The sequence below is a fragment of the Eleginops maclovinus genome, chromosome 11 (assembly GCF_036324505.1).
Source record: "Eleginops maclovinus isolate JMC-PN-2008 ecotype Puerto Natales chromosome 11, JC_Emac_rtc_rv5, whole genome shotgun sequence".
Classification (NCBI taxonomy): Eukaryota; Metazoa; Chordata; class Actinopteri; order Perciformes; family Eleginopidae; genus Eleginops; species Eleginops maclovinus.
The window spans coordinates 14,007,623-14,025,166 of record NC_086359.1 but is presented as its reverse complement, the minus strand read 5'-3'; the positions used below and the strand labels follow the sequence as shown (position 1 = coordinate 14,025,166).

Here is a 17,544-nt window from a genome sequence, read left to right as displayed (position 1 = left end):
CCTCACTCATCTGTGATGATTCGCCTACATTTAACAAACAAATTAAGCCCAACTGCTCTTTAAATGAAAATCACTTGTATCACCCATCATCATTAATAATGCATTTAAACGTAGTGTGAGTAATAAAAAATATCCCTTACTCCTAGCAGTTTCAACATCTTTTAATAAATCACTACAGCTTGAGACACTGGAGCTTGCTTGTCTCTCATAAGCTGCCGGTAGCTGTGTGTTTATCCCTGCCTAACCACATCGACTTTGCAGCTAATGTAAGTTAATTGCTGTGAACATGAAACACAGTGGTGTTACAATCAACACCATCCTGGGAGGAACAGTTACTCGCTGGGGCCGAACTAGACTGCGTACACCGGGTTTGTGAGAATTAATTTTCAAATATTTTTAGAGTGGAATAAATTGCAATCCCTTGTCTTTCTACGGACTGACTGCAAGCCCCTCAAGTACCCTAGGGGTTGCCTGTACCCCCGGTTGGGAACCACTGACCAACTCCCTGTTGCTTTATTTAAACAACTGTAGACTGAAATGTATTGAGATCAGACAGTCTGACAATGATTTCATTGGTTAAATTCATGATTTGGGTCAATTTTAAAAAACATGATCAATCGTTGTTGCGCAGAAGCTTTTTACAAATAGCTTCAAAAGGAGCTTGCATATTATCGATATACCGTCATTGCGGCAACTGTCAAGACATATAAAAAACAGATAAAACCGCAATGAAAATATGCCTATTCACTGCTTGTGTGAAAAAGCTCAGTCTCTTCCAGAGAAAATGTTTCTTTTTAATTGATATTGTAATTCACATGCATGAGGCGATTGGATTGTCATATGCTGAATAGTTTGGCATGGTGAAGAAAACTTTGCAGCTGCTCTTCTAGTTTAGGCTGTAAGTGATCTGGAAGAAGCTGGGTTAGGTGAGCTTTTAGTTAGGTATGAGTTAAACATTTCTAAGAATGTTATTATGAAAAATGGAGCATGGCGATGATTCTCTTTTTATGTCCCTGACATTCACTCACAATATATTAGCAATTTAGACCGCTTATATCTCTACCGTGACTAAGTTAAGTCAAAATCCTGCGCTCAGGTACACACGACCAGCCGCCCTAACTACCGTAAAGTCCTACCACTTTTTCCTTAGGGAGTATGATCATTATTTGCATTACCTCAAGAGGTTTCTTATATGAAAAAGTAACCAAACAACAACTATGTTTTTAATTCTGGCACAAACAGTCTCTTTAACTGAAAGCTTCTTGATTACAAGACATTGGTGTTGGAGAGCAACTGCATAACTCCTTTACTTTGTGCAGTAAGTTATAATGGTAGGGATTGAATTAATCACCAACAAGTCATCCTGTTGACTCAAAAAGTGTTTTAATAATGGACCAGGTGGAGGTCATGTTTTGGGACCAAACAATAGAGGAATATGGTCGGGAACAAATAAACCTTACCCTTCCTTTTAAATATGACGATGAAGAAATCTTTTCATCTGCGAGCCACAAACCACAGTAAAGGCTGAGGATGTAATGTGAATGAAAGAGATAATACCAGCTGTAACTGAACAAAGCAACATGAAGATGGCAAAAATAAAAAGCGTAACATTTCAAATAAGGTAAAGGTTTAAATTGTGTTTTATTCAGTGCTTAAAGCAAGTCTGACCTCTGTAGGCACTGACTGGCCCTACCCTGCATTCCTGTCCAGCAGACAAAGAAAGACGTAAGCCAAAGCCGTAATCTGCTCTTCATCTTCATTTTAAGTGAAGAGTCACAGTCAAGTGGACATGTCTCAATATATTGTGATGTATACTGGAGTGTGTAGCAGTTATTTTTTCTAGGCTCAGTCATTTATTGACACTTCAGCTGATTAGCAACAAGTTGAGAAGAAACATCTATTAATAACACTTCCTCTATGTGTTATTCACTTTTTCTAAGATTTAGTGGTTATATTACAGCTGATTCAAATAATAATCTACCATTCAAACAAATCAAATTTTAAATAAATTGTTCTTTTTTGACCTACCTTTACAGAGGCATAATTAGGATCCCATTTGTGGTTTTGTCGGTACTTCCCTTTAGATTTTCTGTTAACAGATTTTTAGGGCTGTCCTAACCCCTACCTGTTTGCTTCAACAGTGTTCCTCATCAGCTTCTTATAGCAGGACATTTACAGTACTTACATTGTTTGTGTGTGGGGACATAACGTCCTGATTAAGACCAAACTTAAGCGGATCCCCGACAGTCACCTTCCTTCATTTGTGAAACATGTATGTAGCGAGAGTGATTAGAAATGTTCACCTTTTGGCAAACTCAAAGTGCAGGAATGGAAGATTAGGAGGCAGATTTTTATTCAACCTCAGTTTGTCTGTTGGCCCACAATAAGTAGCTGTCAAAAGTGAACATCTAAGAAAAATTGGAAGACATTTTACAACAATATTGCTGGAGGATTCCATCTTAATGGGAAATGGAAATTCTTTGCACACAAGATGAAAAGGCTTTGAGAATTTTATGAGTTTGAGAAAAATGTTCTTGATTTTTTTCTCAATTTAAATAAATTGTTTGTTCCCGATTGTTTTGCAGCATTACAGTGTGCCATTGAGATTGATTGGATGGCAATGAATAGGAATAAATGCATCAGTTTTTCCACTGCAGACATCCTTTTCTAGTTTGTTCCATTCAATAGATATGCAGAAATAAGACTGGGTTTTCCTTTCACCTTTCACCCAGATGGATGGCTACCATGAGGCAGCAGAAACTGAGTGAAGTGACCAGATGTTTTCTGTGTGAACGTTATCCAGATATTGTATGGACAGAGCCTGAGCTGCTAGTCATGTGGAAAGTAGTTTTTGTAGGCAGACATTCACACGATTAAGTGAAATAGTTGGAATATTTGTGAGCTGTCAGGATTTAAACCTTGACTTGTAACTTCAAACCTATGCAAATAGCTGCAAACATTCTTGCAGAAAACCTACAATGCACTGGATGAAAGACAATAAAAACACCTGGTTGTATTTAAGGGCAATGCATCACATTTGAGCATGATCTATAAAACATGTATTGGTTAAACACGGGAATTGATTCATATTGAATATAGTAGAACAATAACTTGTTCATATGTTTTTTCCTGGGAGCTCTGCTAAAACAACTGTTAAACTTGTGGGTATATTTTGTCAATATAATTATCACCAATGAGTGAGAACAAGAACTTTTTTATGAACTCAATAAATTTGAGATTTTCACAGGTTCAATAATATTACATTGTTCAATGGATTCCATTGTGAGGTCTAATGTAAATATTGAACCAAACCATGACTTCCTGAACCTTTCAAGTCTGTTGCAAGGAATATGTGGTCACTCAGTGAACAAAAATTACTTAAAGTTTTGTCCAAAGCAGACAAACCTGCTGAACTCAGCAGGTATAGAGAGGTCAGAGCAAACAGACAGCACAACAGCAGCCTGCAGACTGAGGGTACAGTCCATCTACAGTCAACATAATCTTTTGTACTGAATCCAAAAACGTGTCCCTCTGAGGTGGCAGAGTTTTGCATCATGCCAAAGGAGTGCAGGGAAATCAGAAAGATTATTTTTATAAAGAAATGCATGCAAAAACTACAAAATGTTTTAAAAGCATGATAATGGCCTATTTTCAACTATTGCTGTATCAGTTTTTTTACCTTGACAGTAGACGCATACACACACCTCTGCTCCTTTTTATTGCATTTCATTACATAGTTCCACCAAAAAGATGATGTGAGGCTCAATTATATGGGGATAAGTAAGGGTGAGAGAGAGAGAGACAGAGAGTGAGAGAGGGGGGGGGAGGGGTCCATACAGAGTTCAGTGGTGATTCAGTCAGTCGAGAGAGGAAGAACAGAAGAGCAGAGAACAGAAGAGCCCAATGAGGATCTCACTCTGAAACATGGTACTACTTAAATCCTTACTTGTGTTACACTTTCTTGTAAAAATGTGATGTACATTGTATTACTGTACAATGTGTTCACTGTCCTTAAATGTTCGATTAGATTATTTCTTGGGTATCATTTTCTGCACATGTTCCTAAATTTACAGCTGATACATGTAGTGTCTTTGACAAAATTGGAATTGCAACTAGAAATTGAAATTGTATCTGTTTTCTTCCAGCTCTTTTGCAGCCAGGAGCCAGCTGCCACTTCCTGCATTTCTTGCAAGGGTCTCCACATCCAGAGAAGGATTTTACTTTTGTCCTCACATCTGCAAAAACAGCTTTAAAAACACAAAGGTTAGTTGAGATTGGTTAGATCATTTTCCTTTGAAATGCAGATGGAAAGAGATTAATAGGAAACGGTGCTCTGACATTTAATGAGCCTGGTATTGGGCTTGCCTTTAACAACGTTCACAGGTACTTTGCCTCTCCCTAGTGGAGACTGGCTGCAAGAACAGGGTATGTCGGAGCTGCAGCTACTTTATGGCAGTGCTTAAGCCAAGATAAATATAACCAATTGCATTGTCCAGCAACTCTGACGCATAGTTCAGTCTTTTCACAATAAACCCACTGTATGCACCTGCACTTATACAAACAAAAGTAACTGGCTGAAACACTGAGCAGCTTAACAGCAGATATTTCTCTGGTTACAAAAGTTTATCTAAAACTGAATGAATATTGGACTTAAATTTATTGTTCAGAAAAGTGTATGTTATCTATCTTTCCATCCAATGTTGCTGAAATGACTTACATTTACATTACAATTAGAATTTTTTTCCATCCATTTAAACTTGTCAAAATTTCTCCACGACACTAAGTTGGAGTCCTGACCCCCATGTTGTGAACCATTGCCCAATTCTCTTATGATATAATGTAATCTAATTGAATTCTTTAATGTGATTTACAGGTGATATAGTGCCTTAAACCTGGTGTTCCTTAGACAGCAGTAAGTGAGTCTGTAACTACACGCTTGGGTAAGGCTTCGGCCATGTCTGGGCCTCTTCTCTCAGACCCTGAGGAAAACCTGCACAGTCACTCCATCCTCACTGCAGCCCGGCTTGCCCGCAGAGGATGGACAGAGGAAGGGAACAAGACAGGGTGGCAATTTTCCCATTTTGACTTATCAGCACATCAAACTTCTTTCTCCACACCAGATGGAAATCAGGGTCCAAAACTTGCAGAGATTCTTGTGAAGGAGCTTGGGAACATGCAGGTTCACATCTTAAACAGCAGGAAGACAGCTACAGAAAGAGAGACAGCCTCTGACAAAAAGGCAGATGAAACAAAACACACACAAGCAGAAAGACAGACGGGTCTCTGCAGTCAGACAGGCATCTTGGTCTGGGCCTCTGGCTGTCGGCCCACATGCAGGCGTCCAAGAAGGTTTAAGGCCCCGATACTACCTGTCATCACTGAGATGTAGCCACCATTTGATCCAGAAAGGAAAACTTTAAAAAATGTATACACCTATGGTTATGCTTTTCCTTCGTTATGATAAGATCATTTGGTAGACTTCAACAAACCCTTGTGTTAAATGGTAATTATCCCTAAAGGATCATGAATAAAGGATCCTTTTAATGATACAAAAACAATGTTGCCCATTTGTGAAATGTATGCTTTTATAGGAAATTAAATTATAAGAAATATGTCTTATGTTGAATGCAATTTTGGATTACTGATGTGTCATGAATTGATTTGACATATTATACAATTTTATTATAAATCATGTGACCCAGTCGTGCCAGATCAATGCAGTATTGTATTTCCACAATATCAATGTTTAAATCAAATTCTGCATTTTTTGTTGAAAGTTCTAATTTTCATTTAAAAATATGGTTTGGCACCAGCCTCATGTTTACACATCAATGTTAGCAATTAGGACACACCTAATCTAATGAAAATAGTTTTATTTTGTCGTCTGTCTAACCTTTACTATCCTTTATTTTCTAATTAAAGTCACAGAGTGAAACGTCTTTTGTTGTATGCATTGCTTTTACAAAGAATCACAAGCTTACCTCATTACTTGCCCGCAGTATTAGTTGTTATACCCTATGCAGCCACAAGATTGCAGTAATGTATAGCTGATAATAACACTGTAGACGGTTGACCTATAATACCCAAGATAGATCTAGACCTCATGGTGATTTCAGAAATCCTTAATTTGCCTGAGAAATTAAATGTGTATTGTCAGGAAGATCAGGGAGGCTAGAGGATCAATACAATATGTATATAATGTAAGCCCCATTTTCCTTTTTCATTTAATTATGGTCTGTAGTGTGTGCAAATTGCTGTAACCATTAGTAATTGTGGGTATAATGCAGCAGACTTATCTCACTATTCAATTTGGCCTCTTCTAGCTTGTAGACTTGTTTTAGTTGTTTACTTCAGGAAATGGAAAACTTGTATTCTTAATCTTTTTATTTAATCTGAAAGTCACAGACTGGATTTACACTCCCAGTAATATAGTAATATTTATTTGCACATAAGCAAGTTTCAATGTTAAACTAATTAAGTGAACAAAAGCAGTCCCCACCAAAGTATTTCATAGATTTAGAAATTATACCAAAAAATCAACCTTAGAGTCTATTGACCCCTCCGTCTTTATTCAAGAAATTACATGTAAATCAATCGTAATATACACAAAACATTGAAATCAGATGTATGTATATATATTATATACTGAGGAAATTAGGAAATATATTTGTCAATCGTCCACTGACGTTCCTCTGCCCTCTTCATGGAGCTGTCTGTCAGGTGTGCCACGCCCCTCCCTCAGTACCTGATCACACACCTGAACCTCATCCACCAATCAGTGGAGCTGTATCCTCCCTGATCCAGGGTTCCTGCTCTTTTCCTACTGAGATGTCTGTTGATATTACTGTAGAATATAATGGACGACCGAAGTGTTGTTACATCGCAATGTTTTCCCAGTTTACGCGCTTCATTGTTTCCCCTGCTCCCCGTCTCCCTCAGCTGCTGCCGGGGTGCCTGTTTGGCCTGGGACCAGGGTGAGCCATACACACACACACACACACACACACTCAAACACGTGCAGATAGAGACGGAATTAAGTGTGTTATTCTGCCACCGGCGGTGCTTACTTTGTGTTTAAGGACGTCCCCTTCTCTCTGGCCTTTGACACCGGAAGGAGGAGCTAACTCTTCCCACGCTGGTTACAAGTAGGCGTACTCCTTTTTGTTAGAAAGCCTTGAAGGGTTTATCCTACTTTATATTGCCTTTCCCTTTTTCTCCTGTTTTTTTTGTTTATTTATTTATTTTTTGTGGTTGAGTAGTATTGTTTTGTCTAAGTGGAGAGACTTAAACAAAATTATTAATACTTTTTTTTGGTAAAGTGTGGGTTTTTAATTATTTATTATAATTTTTTTTTTTTTTCTCTCTCGAATTATTGGATTATTTCATATTCCCACCAGTAAGAGTCACATGTCGAACTCCTTGCTTACATGTCTGCCACAAACTGCTGTTTATACTTTGCTCACCAGGTGTCACTCTTTGCCCATTGCAAATTTTACACTGCTGATTTATAGTACATTGAATAGGAACTGTCACATTATCTGTTACATGTAAGACATTTAAGTCAATAAAATACAGTGTAAACACCTTATGTTAATTTGTAGCACACAAGGTTATATCAAGCCTTTCCCACAAATACCACAACCAGCAGAATAATAACTCCTATCATAAATCTGGCCTTGTTGACACAACAGGGCGTCTCTGTTTAGCGATAAACAGAGCTATTCTGCTTGCATTGCTGCAAAGCTTGAGGAACAACATGCCAATAATCAGTTATTTTCACACCTGTGCAGACAGAGTAAAAGAAAATGCTATGAAACTATGATTTAGTTATTACACATAGAGAACTGATTGTCTGGCATGTCACACATCCTGACAACCAGAAACTGGTTGTAGAAAATTATAAAGCAAGATGAGGAATGTATTATCCAACTTTAATTTATAGTGTTGGAAACATTGTCATGTGAATGTGTCGTCAGTGCACAAAATATGTGTTCTTGTTCAAACTGGAATCAGTGGCATCATGTTTGAAGTGTTTCATGATGACAAAATGACTACAGAAAACCAAGAATCTACCTACACCCATTCATTTAGCAGAGGTTAAGGTTTTCCAGATGTTTCAAGTGCGTCCGTACGTTGAAGTTCATCCTGTGCTTAGCTCAGGCTGGTAAATTGGAAAGGTCATGAGGTCAAAGATGCTCTCTGTTTTTGTAGAGATGATTTAGAGAGGACACACACAGGAGAGGTGATGCAGTACATGTGTATGTGAGTTGTTATACTATCAGACTTTTTGCCTGTGCGCGAGCCCCAGTGATTGAAAGCGAACACACACAGAGCAGGTTTGGGGTTTCAGATGCTTTAATCAAACCTCATCAGCTGAGCTCGGGGGCTTGACAGTTGAGTGCCATTTATTCTACCCTAGTGGGAGTTTAAACAACACGTGTGTGTGTGTGTGTGTGTGTGTGTGTGTGTGTGTGTGTGTGTGTGTGTGTGTGTGTGTGTGTGTGTGTGTGTGTGTGTGTGTGTGTGTGTGTGTGTGTGTGTGTGTGTGTGTGTGTGTGTGTGTGTGTGTGTGTGTGTGTGTGTGTGTGTGTGTGTGTGTGTGTGTGTGTGTGTGTGTGTGTGTGTGTGTGTGTGTGTGTGTGTGTGTGTGTGTGTCAGTGCTTCCAACCAATGAGCTAGAAAAAATACAGACGAAGCAGCTATGTCTCTAAAGCCATTAGTAGATTCAAATAAAGCGTTACAGTATTTTCGTAGTAAACATTGCATGTTCTCTTGTGGTCTATATGTAATTCCAGCGTAGTAGTAATGAGTGAGGGCTGGCTGCAGTACCTGAGGATTGGGTTACATGACCTGTCTGTCAGCACCGACAGAATGAGCACCCTGGGGACAGAAACAGACAAAGTGGTGTTCACGCCACACAGATGTCAAATACTATTAAGAAGTTATCCCTCACATTTGTCTTAGGGAGTTTGGCCCACCAAATGGTCGGGTGTTTGACACCAGAAACCTTTTTAGAATTCAAAGGAATGTTTTGTGTTTTAAGTTAGCTTGATTTGTGTGTTAGTGACAACTTTAGTGACAGCAAGTGAATCCATTCATTTTCTCTATCCACTTTTCACGTTGAGGGTCGCAGGAGGGCGAGAGTTACACCCTGGGCAGATCACTTTATCACAGGGCTGACGCGTAAAGACGAACAAGCTACACACAAGTAAGAATACTAACTTCTACCTTTCTGTGTGGAGTTTTTCCATGTTTGTCGACTATTTGTATCACTGAGTTATTTGGCATCCAGTCTGAGTCTAAAGACGGAAACTGAGCTTCAAACTTGTCCAATGACAAAAAGGAACTACAAAAAATCCAGCGCCTAACCTGAAAAGGAATAAAGTTGGCCAATCAGATAAAAGTCTGGAAGTTAACCCTCTAAGTTTGGAATGTCAATGTAAAACTGGTAATAAAAGACAGAAATAAGCTATACATTCGAAAATAATAACGTGAAAGGTCAGACCTAACATTAAAACCTTTTATTAAAGTCCGGAATAACCCAGACATTTTAGGAATAGCCTTGAAAAGTCACAGAGATAACATCTCACATTTCGGGCTACTTATTTTTCTTCAGTTTTCTGAACATTTAGGACTACTAATGTACTTCCAGTTAACCTTTAGTGTGACATAATAATTTCACGAATAGCTTAATATTGAATTACTCTACATGTATCCGTTTGTTTCTTTCATTTTAGCCTTTCCCCTTTTGTTGTGTGTACAAGCACATATGTGTGTTTGTGAGAGATTGCGCGGAAGTGTTTCTGTTGAACACACCTCATTTGACTAAAGGCTCCTGTCACTGAAGCATTATCTAACCACTCAACATATCAGTGAGTTACAGCTTCACCAATATTGACACAGCTCCTTCTAATGAAAGAGGAGGCAGCTCTAGTAGATGCACGAACAGGTCACAGCCTATTAAGGCTGTGAAATACAGGAGGAAGGATTCAGGTGTGAGTCTGACCCGCCCATTATTCTTCAAGAAACTGTGTTACTTATCCTAACCTGATGATGCATGATAGCCTGTACAGTGGGTAAATTACACCTGAAAATGAAATTGAATGTTTCAAAAACAATGCTTAACAAATCAAAACTGCTTTTTGTTCAAAATGTTACTATTTTACAACCTGGGTAACAACATGTATATAGTGTAGGACCGGGAGACAAATGATTTTTACAAAGAAATCAGTGTAAAAAAGCAAGCAAAACAAATATAAGTATTTCACAAAACCACTTCGCCCAGCGAGAGCTTTGCGTACCTGTTGAATCTGTACCTTTTAAGAAATTCCTTGAAAAAAAGGTTAACTTCTAACATAACCTTTAAGAAATGTTTATATCATCATTATTATGGGACATTTTAGATGGCTGGATGGAAAAAAAAAACCAAATCATATAGTTAATCAAATATGACAAATACTTGCTTGTTGCAGTCTTACATATGTAATACTAAAATGGATGACTTGCCAAATTCCAAGTTAATTTTCACCCGAAATACTAAAGTCAGAGTTCTCTGCTAAGGATCACCGACAAGGTCACCTCCACATATAGATCATATATTATGATCTGACTGTCACTGAAATCAACACAACATGCTCTCCAAGAACTCGCCCCAAGTTGGTCTACAACACAAACAACAGAGTTGTTTCTCAAGGGGGAAGACCAAGACAGTCTAGAAATCTTTTACATACAGGACCCTGGAGGATGCATCTCTAGAAAGAGCTCTTAGTCCAGAGAGGGCCGAGGTGGTGTTTGACTCCATACCACACAAGGACTGGAAATCTCCCTCCTGTCTGATGTTTCCCACAGCCATAATGGATGAGAAGGCAGATTAGCAGAAGATGGCAGGTTGAGTCCTTTGCTTTCCCTCTTCACCTACTTAAGGTTGGATGGCTTCTCCATGACACAGTTGGCCTAATTGCTGTTTTACTCATGCCATACATGTTGTTTTTCGAAAAAGTATTGTAAGAATCTTTAATTGTCTCATGTTGTGAGCAGTACTTTGAGACCACCGCTGTGAGATAGGGCTTCACAACAAAACCTGACTCACAGCTTGGCAGTCAGAAGGTTCCCAGTCAGGAATTAGGTCAAAAAGGCTCTGCTGTTTTACATTTTGAGCCCATAAAAATCCACAAAAACATAGTTTTGTGTGACCTTGGGTTTACTGCCTCTGCTGTCAAATTATGCTGACATCCTGAGCACTTTGTTCTCATTTGGAAAGGGTGGTTGACTGGTAACGGCAAAGGGAGGCATAAAACAAAAGCACTCCCTCAGACATATGCAGAAGCAATCAAAGAGCTGAGGGAGGATGGTAACCTTTCAAATGGGGACTTAGGCAGAGAAAGAGCGTGTGCAGGCACCCTGGTCTCCTACCCTTTTTTATACTGAAATCCCACTCGATCGCTTCAGCCCCAAAACCACAAGCATCTCAAAACCACAGCCTGTTGAAGGAAGTGAGGCGTATTCCTGGGAGAATGACAGAGCAGGAGAAAAAGAGAAAGGAAAAGTAAAAACTCTGAAACCGGGCCAATCAGATATGATGTCCATGCAGTTATTCATATAGTCTAGGTACTTTCTTTTCATCTAAATTTTCACATCTGCGCCGCTTCAAAACAAAAAAAGCAAATATAACGTCCATCTGTGGTTCTTGAAAGTTTTCCTGCAGTCAATTAGTCAAAACATATCCAGACCACATGATGTCACTAACGTTTGCAGAGCCATCTAAAGTAGCTAAAATAAATAATCCTCCAAATGGCAAACATTAGTGCACCTGTAATCGAATTAAGTCTTCAAGGTAGAGGGAGCGGAGATTCAATTACACGATTAGTCTCAGCAGCAGCCCGGCTGGTGACTGTGATGGACCAACAGCGGCCCGATTGTTGAAATTCGGCTATTGAGAGGTTTCATGAATAGGTTTCAAATTTGTTAAATACGTCTATTTCTGTTCTTGAATAAAGCATTTCTCGCATTAGCCTATTTTGTACAATATCCCTAAATTTGACTTGACTGGAAGTAACTTAAATTTGTGTAATATTGTCTCTACTGGGAATAGTATAATGAAAACATGGTGTTTCTCTAGGCAGGTGGGTACCCCTCACTGAAGCCAAACCCACTTAAGATCATGACAAAACGCTTACCTTTTCCGTCAAAAATAACTCATCCTTCAACACCATACATGATTTCAACATTAAAACCCGCTTGAATTAAATGCATTGAAACGTGTGAATCAGAAAACAATCCAATCATAACTTGACAGCAGAGAAATCTGATGAATTTCCGAGGTTAAATTGAATTGATGTGCCTGAATTTAACTGGGTGGTCGACTTCATTTATTAAAATGACCTTTCTGATCATAAAACAGCCAATTTAAGTTAGGCAGGGAATGCAGTTTCCCTTCTAACCATTTGTCCAATAAAATCTAAATTCTACAACAATCAGCTCAATTTAAATTCAATTAGGTTTCTCATTTAGGTTTGAACATGCTTTCTCCGTTTTTTTCCGTAGCTTTATCCATGGTGGAAGCAAATCTCAACAAAAAAGTTGCATGACAGTCTTATAGCGATTCAGTAATCTTTTTGTCTGAGATATAAATCAGTGAAATCCCTAAACCATGCCATAAAAAGTTAGTTTCATATAGGGATAAACTCACTGACAGGCATATGCTGCATAAAAGAGAAGCAACACAGAATAGTCTGGAATTCATCATATCAAGAAAGTTAAACTCTCTGTCTTTTAGTCCACCTAAAGCCCCTGAAATCATGAAGGCTGTAAGCATGTTCTAAAAACATTTTGCAGGGAAAGTCTCACAAATGTTAAGCTCCCCTCTTTCAAAACAACACACTCTCAAACACACATCCTTATTTAGAGCACTCACAGCTGGAAATATTGGAAAGATAAGGGGATGAAGCCAATCTGTTTTCCATTGTATTTGATTGCTTTAATTTTACTCGTCATGCACTAACTGAAGCTTAACACATTTTTCTGCATTCTATTGTTTTCTAAAAGGGACATTATCTGGACACATTATAGAGCAGAGATACAAAAGTTAGAGTTTGGATACATTTTCTTTACAGTATTTTTAGTATACATTTTACATGTGAATGATGCCACAGTACTCCTTTGATGTAAATCACAAAAAGCCTAACTATGTCTTGCATAACAAACTGCACTTTGCAAGCTGATGCTTCCCCTGCCAGGTGTATAATGTCGGACATTTTTAACATTGTTGGTAAATCCATTGGGGGGGACTAATTGTACATTTCCCCAACCTGGTTAAGTTGAGATGATGCTTTGGGTGCAAAGAGAGGAAAGCCGATAGACAAGCTTTCAAGAAATGAAATGAAACCAAAGCCAGACACCGGGTAATTTCCTAGGAGTGTGAGTGGGTGGCTGTAGAGGTTTGTGTGAGGAGGGGGGAGGGGTGTACTGTTTGATTGTCTCTTTTATGTTCCTTTCTCACAAGTGCTGTTTGACATTCCTGTACAGGGTTGGACCGAAGTATTTAGAAAGGATGAAGACATAAATAAAGGGGGGCAACAGGGGGGATGAGGAACAGAGAGAGGAAAAAAAAGAATCGTTGTTGCAATCATATTTGTACAAAAAATATTTTAGTTTCAACAAAACCTCACAAAGTGTTTCTTTCGCTTATCACAAGTTTTGGTTGAGATAGTTTAAAGAGGAAGCTGAGACTTCTTAACTGTGACATTACACTCTATCTAAACAAAGACTCCCACCGTGTTTTAATTAGTCTGCTTGTCAGGGTGTTATGTCTCCTTGTACACGTGTGGGGTAAAACTGGTATTTAACAGCAGCTGCTGAACAGTTGCTGTAATTCATCCCATTTTACAGCGCTCCTCAGAGGAAGACTGTGATCTCAAAATATGGACACTGCGTGAGATCAACCCACCGGGGACTGCACGTATGTTAAAATTTGAGAAATTCACGAGTCTTTGGGGAAATGCTTGTATATTCCGCCTGGTTTCTGATACAGAACCAAACAAGGATAAGACAGAGTCCAGTTTCAGACCGTGTAACACAGTCAAACACAAAAGGAGAAGAAAAGCCACACATGATTCTTCAATGGGATACATTACACGTGTAGACACAGATACTGTAATTTAAACATTACAAAATTAACCAGGACCGTGGCTTCAGCCCTGTTCCTCCTGTTTGAATCCCTTTTTGGTCTCTGAATGCTGTGTAACAATGATCGCCTTGTATGGCTGAAATGTTCTCAGATGGTCTCACCTATCAGGGACTCCCCCTTATGGTTTTTGAAGTGAGCATTATTTAAGCTGTGCTTCACAACACCTTTTCCTCTTGTGAGGCCTCAGAGTGAGAGATGGTGATGTTTGTTTGATTGTTTGTGTCTGCCCTTTGAAGCACAGCAAAGTGAAACACTGATGTGGTTTTGACTAAGACTACACATTTTGTTGCAGTAGAAGCAAACGCTACTCCCTTTCTTTATTTTGAGATAAACATTGCACAGCACTGTGTACTTATTTAGAATTCAGCAGTTTTACAGGCACCCGAGAATCCCCAGTAGTTCACAGTACAGAGCTACAAAGTAAGCTTTGCAACATTCCCTTAACCAACAAAGAAGTTTCCAATTACTTGCCACAATTAACAGACACAGGGATCACAGAGCATTGAGCTTGTTAAATCCCCTATGACCTATTTACTGCCGAGGATTGTGGGCACACAGCTACTGTTAAATTAGTCACGCAATGTCCACAGTACAGTGTGCAGTTGTGGAAGAAGTGTAAAAGTAGAAACAAAAAACAAAAACAAGCATCAGCTCACCTCAAACTGATAAACAACCTATTTTCTTACATGCCCAAGGGAGTTTCCCGCCATGTGGTTTTGTTTTTTGGTCAAGGTTGTGAGATTTGTCTTGATTTCTGCCTCCACCAATGCAATGCAGGTGGATGGATTTGCTCTTAAGGTGCTGACAGCTTTTTTTTTACATTGGGGCTATTCTTTTTGTTCACAAAGAAAGCTGTATAGATTATCCAGATTACCCATTGTATTTGGGCGGAGGCAGAAATCTCAGAGACTAACATCCTGGAAACTAAACAAATAAAAGCTTATACCTGCATGCCTGGGTACGACAAAAGGTAACTGAAAACATGTTTATTGCGTGGGAACATCACTGGAAGTGGTTGTACAAAAGTATTAGCAGTGCTTCATTCAGTTGTATTTGGTTCAGTTTATACTATTGGGTTGTAACATTATTCAACCATGAAAGAGCACTATTTCCCTTTTGAACTAGAGTACCCATCTAGTAACGGTTTGCCACTTCATTATTTGTTTGATAAATATTCTGTCAAAACAGCCAAAGATTTTCCAGTTTTTCCAATTTCCAGTTAGGACCTCTTTGGTCGGGTTTAAACATGTGGCTTTTGAGTAATTTACCAAGTTTATATTTCATAACATGTAAACTTCCTATAACAATGCTTGCAACAAAAGATGGTTGGCTGATTGATTTGAAATTTATTTTCGTTCCTTGTTTTTTACTGTATCGTTTATGTGAATGCCAATGTTGCGTGTTTTATTTATAGTTGCACAGTACTTTATGTATACCATCAACAACACAAGGTTAATCAACTTTGATATGGACAGAAAGTCAATCACAGACAAATTCCTGCTGGCTGGCATGAACAGCATTGGCCTTCCACTCCGTGGTATTGCAAATTACTGTAAACACAAACAAAGAGTGAATGTGCTGAACCCGGTTGTCAACAGCTGGCATGTGTACACGTGGAAAACATTTGTTTGTCTTTCCCAGGTCAGAAACATCCAGCACACCAGGACAAAGCCTGCATTGTTACAGTGTTGATCCGGTGGAAAATCTGTGTGAAGGGGCACATTTAGTGGTGATTAAGTTAGATCTAAATCATTATCAGATGATTTCCCATCCAGACTCGAAGCCTGGAGCATTATTTCCTTTCAAACTATTATCTTTATCTTCACCAGAAAGGGGTTCTGTTCCTGGTTTTAATTTCTTAGCTTCCTATTTTAATCGGGGAACAAAAAATGTTGATCACTGCCTACAGTTATTTTGTTGATGAGGCAGGCACAGTTCTCATCAGTCATTTGACTGGCAGATAAATCTGTCATGAAGATGCAGAATGTTAAAATCTGTCCGACTACTTGTCATTACAAAGAGTCAGTAATACTTTTTGAACATGTTTCTGATTAATGTAATTATGGTTTTCTCTTACCCAAGTATTTACTGGGTGAGAGCTGATGTATCTCATAAAGCAGCTCTAGGGAAAAGAAAAAGCAGCTTGTTTCCTTCCTTTCTGGATTCTTTAAACATAAATTCTTCTGATTTGGAGTCCCACCCTAAAACATTCGCCTTCTCATGTAAACTCGGAGCCATCGTACCTTTTAATTGCGACTAAAATGTTATTGACTGGATAGAATAACAAACATGACGTAAGTCTGACCTCCTGTTGTTCAACCAGCCCCTGGATATTTAATCTAATTGAAATTGTGCCCAAAATGCATTTTTCATGTTAGCCCCCTTTTGATGTGGGCTTGTCCAATGACTACTGTTGTTTAAAGATAGAGAACAACACTGCCTGGTTTAAAGCACTCGTTACAGATCACTTCATCCTCAGTAATAATCAGAGGAATGAGGGGGCTTGTTGTCGGTTATGCTTTTTGTTTGTGAGTCTTGAGAGGAATTCTCTATAGCTACTTTAGGTTTAAATGAATGGTTTGATGGAATTGGTTTTATGATTCATCCGGGTGAGCTTAATTATATACTGTGAGAGAAGGAAGAGAGAGATGAAGAGCGTGAGAAATCACAGATTGCCTTAGGAATAATATCCAATTTAAGTAGTTGTAAAATATCAACATAGGTATCCTGAGGGTGAAGTAAAATACATATTATGAACCCCAAACTGTCTCCCTGCATAACTCGTAATACAGTGTTTGTCTCTGCACTCTACAACAAAACAGGAGTCTTTTCTGATCCGACAGCACTATTAGCAGGACATATTTGTTGATGGCATCCAAAACAAAAACAAATTACTGTTGGAACATTTGATTTAAGGTTCCCTTCCTCCCTCCCTGACTCACTGGACCCCCTGCAGTTTGCCTACAGAGCAAACAGGTCCACGGATGATGCCATCTCCCTCACCCTCCACACTGCCCTCTCCCACCTGGACCAGAGGAACACTTATGTGAGAATGCTGTTCATTGACTACAGTTCAGCATTCAACACCATTGTGCCCTCCAAGCTCATCATTAAGCTCAGGGACCTTGGGCTCAACAGCGCCCTCTGTGACTGGATCATGAGCTTCCTGACGGGCAGATCCCAGGCAGTGCGGATGGGGAACATCACATCCTCCACCTTGACCCTCAACACCGGAGCCCCTCAGGGTTGTGTGCTCAGCCCTCTCCTCTACTCCCTGTTCACGCACGACTGCGTGGCCACACACAGCTCCAACACCATCATCAAGTTTGCTGACGACACGACCGTCATCGGCCTGATCA

The 17,544-nt window shown here is 39.2% G+C and overlaps 1 long non-coding RNA gene across 1 annotated transcript; it reads left to right on the top strand.

The window, feature by feature from the left end:
• Positions 1 to 3,850: 3,850 nt before the first annotated feature.
• On the top strand, positions 3,851 to 5,832 carry LOC134871644 (uncharacterized). Its single transcript, XR_010166721.1, has 3 exons — positions 3,851 to 3,927; positions 4,146 to 4,263; positions 4,874 to 5,832. It is a non-coding gene; the product is annotated as an uncharacterized LOC134871644 (long non-coding RNA).
• The last annotated feature ends 11,712 nt before the right edge of the window (positions 5,833 to 17,544 follow it).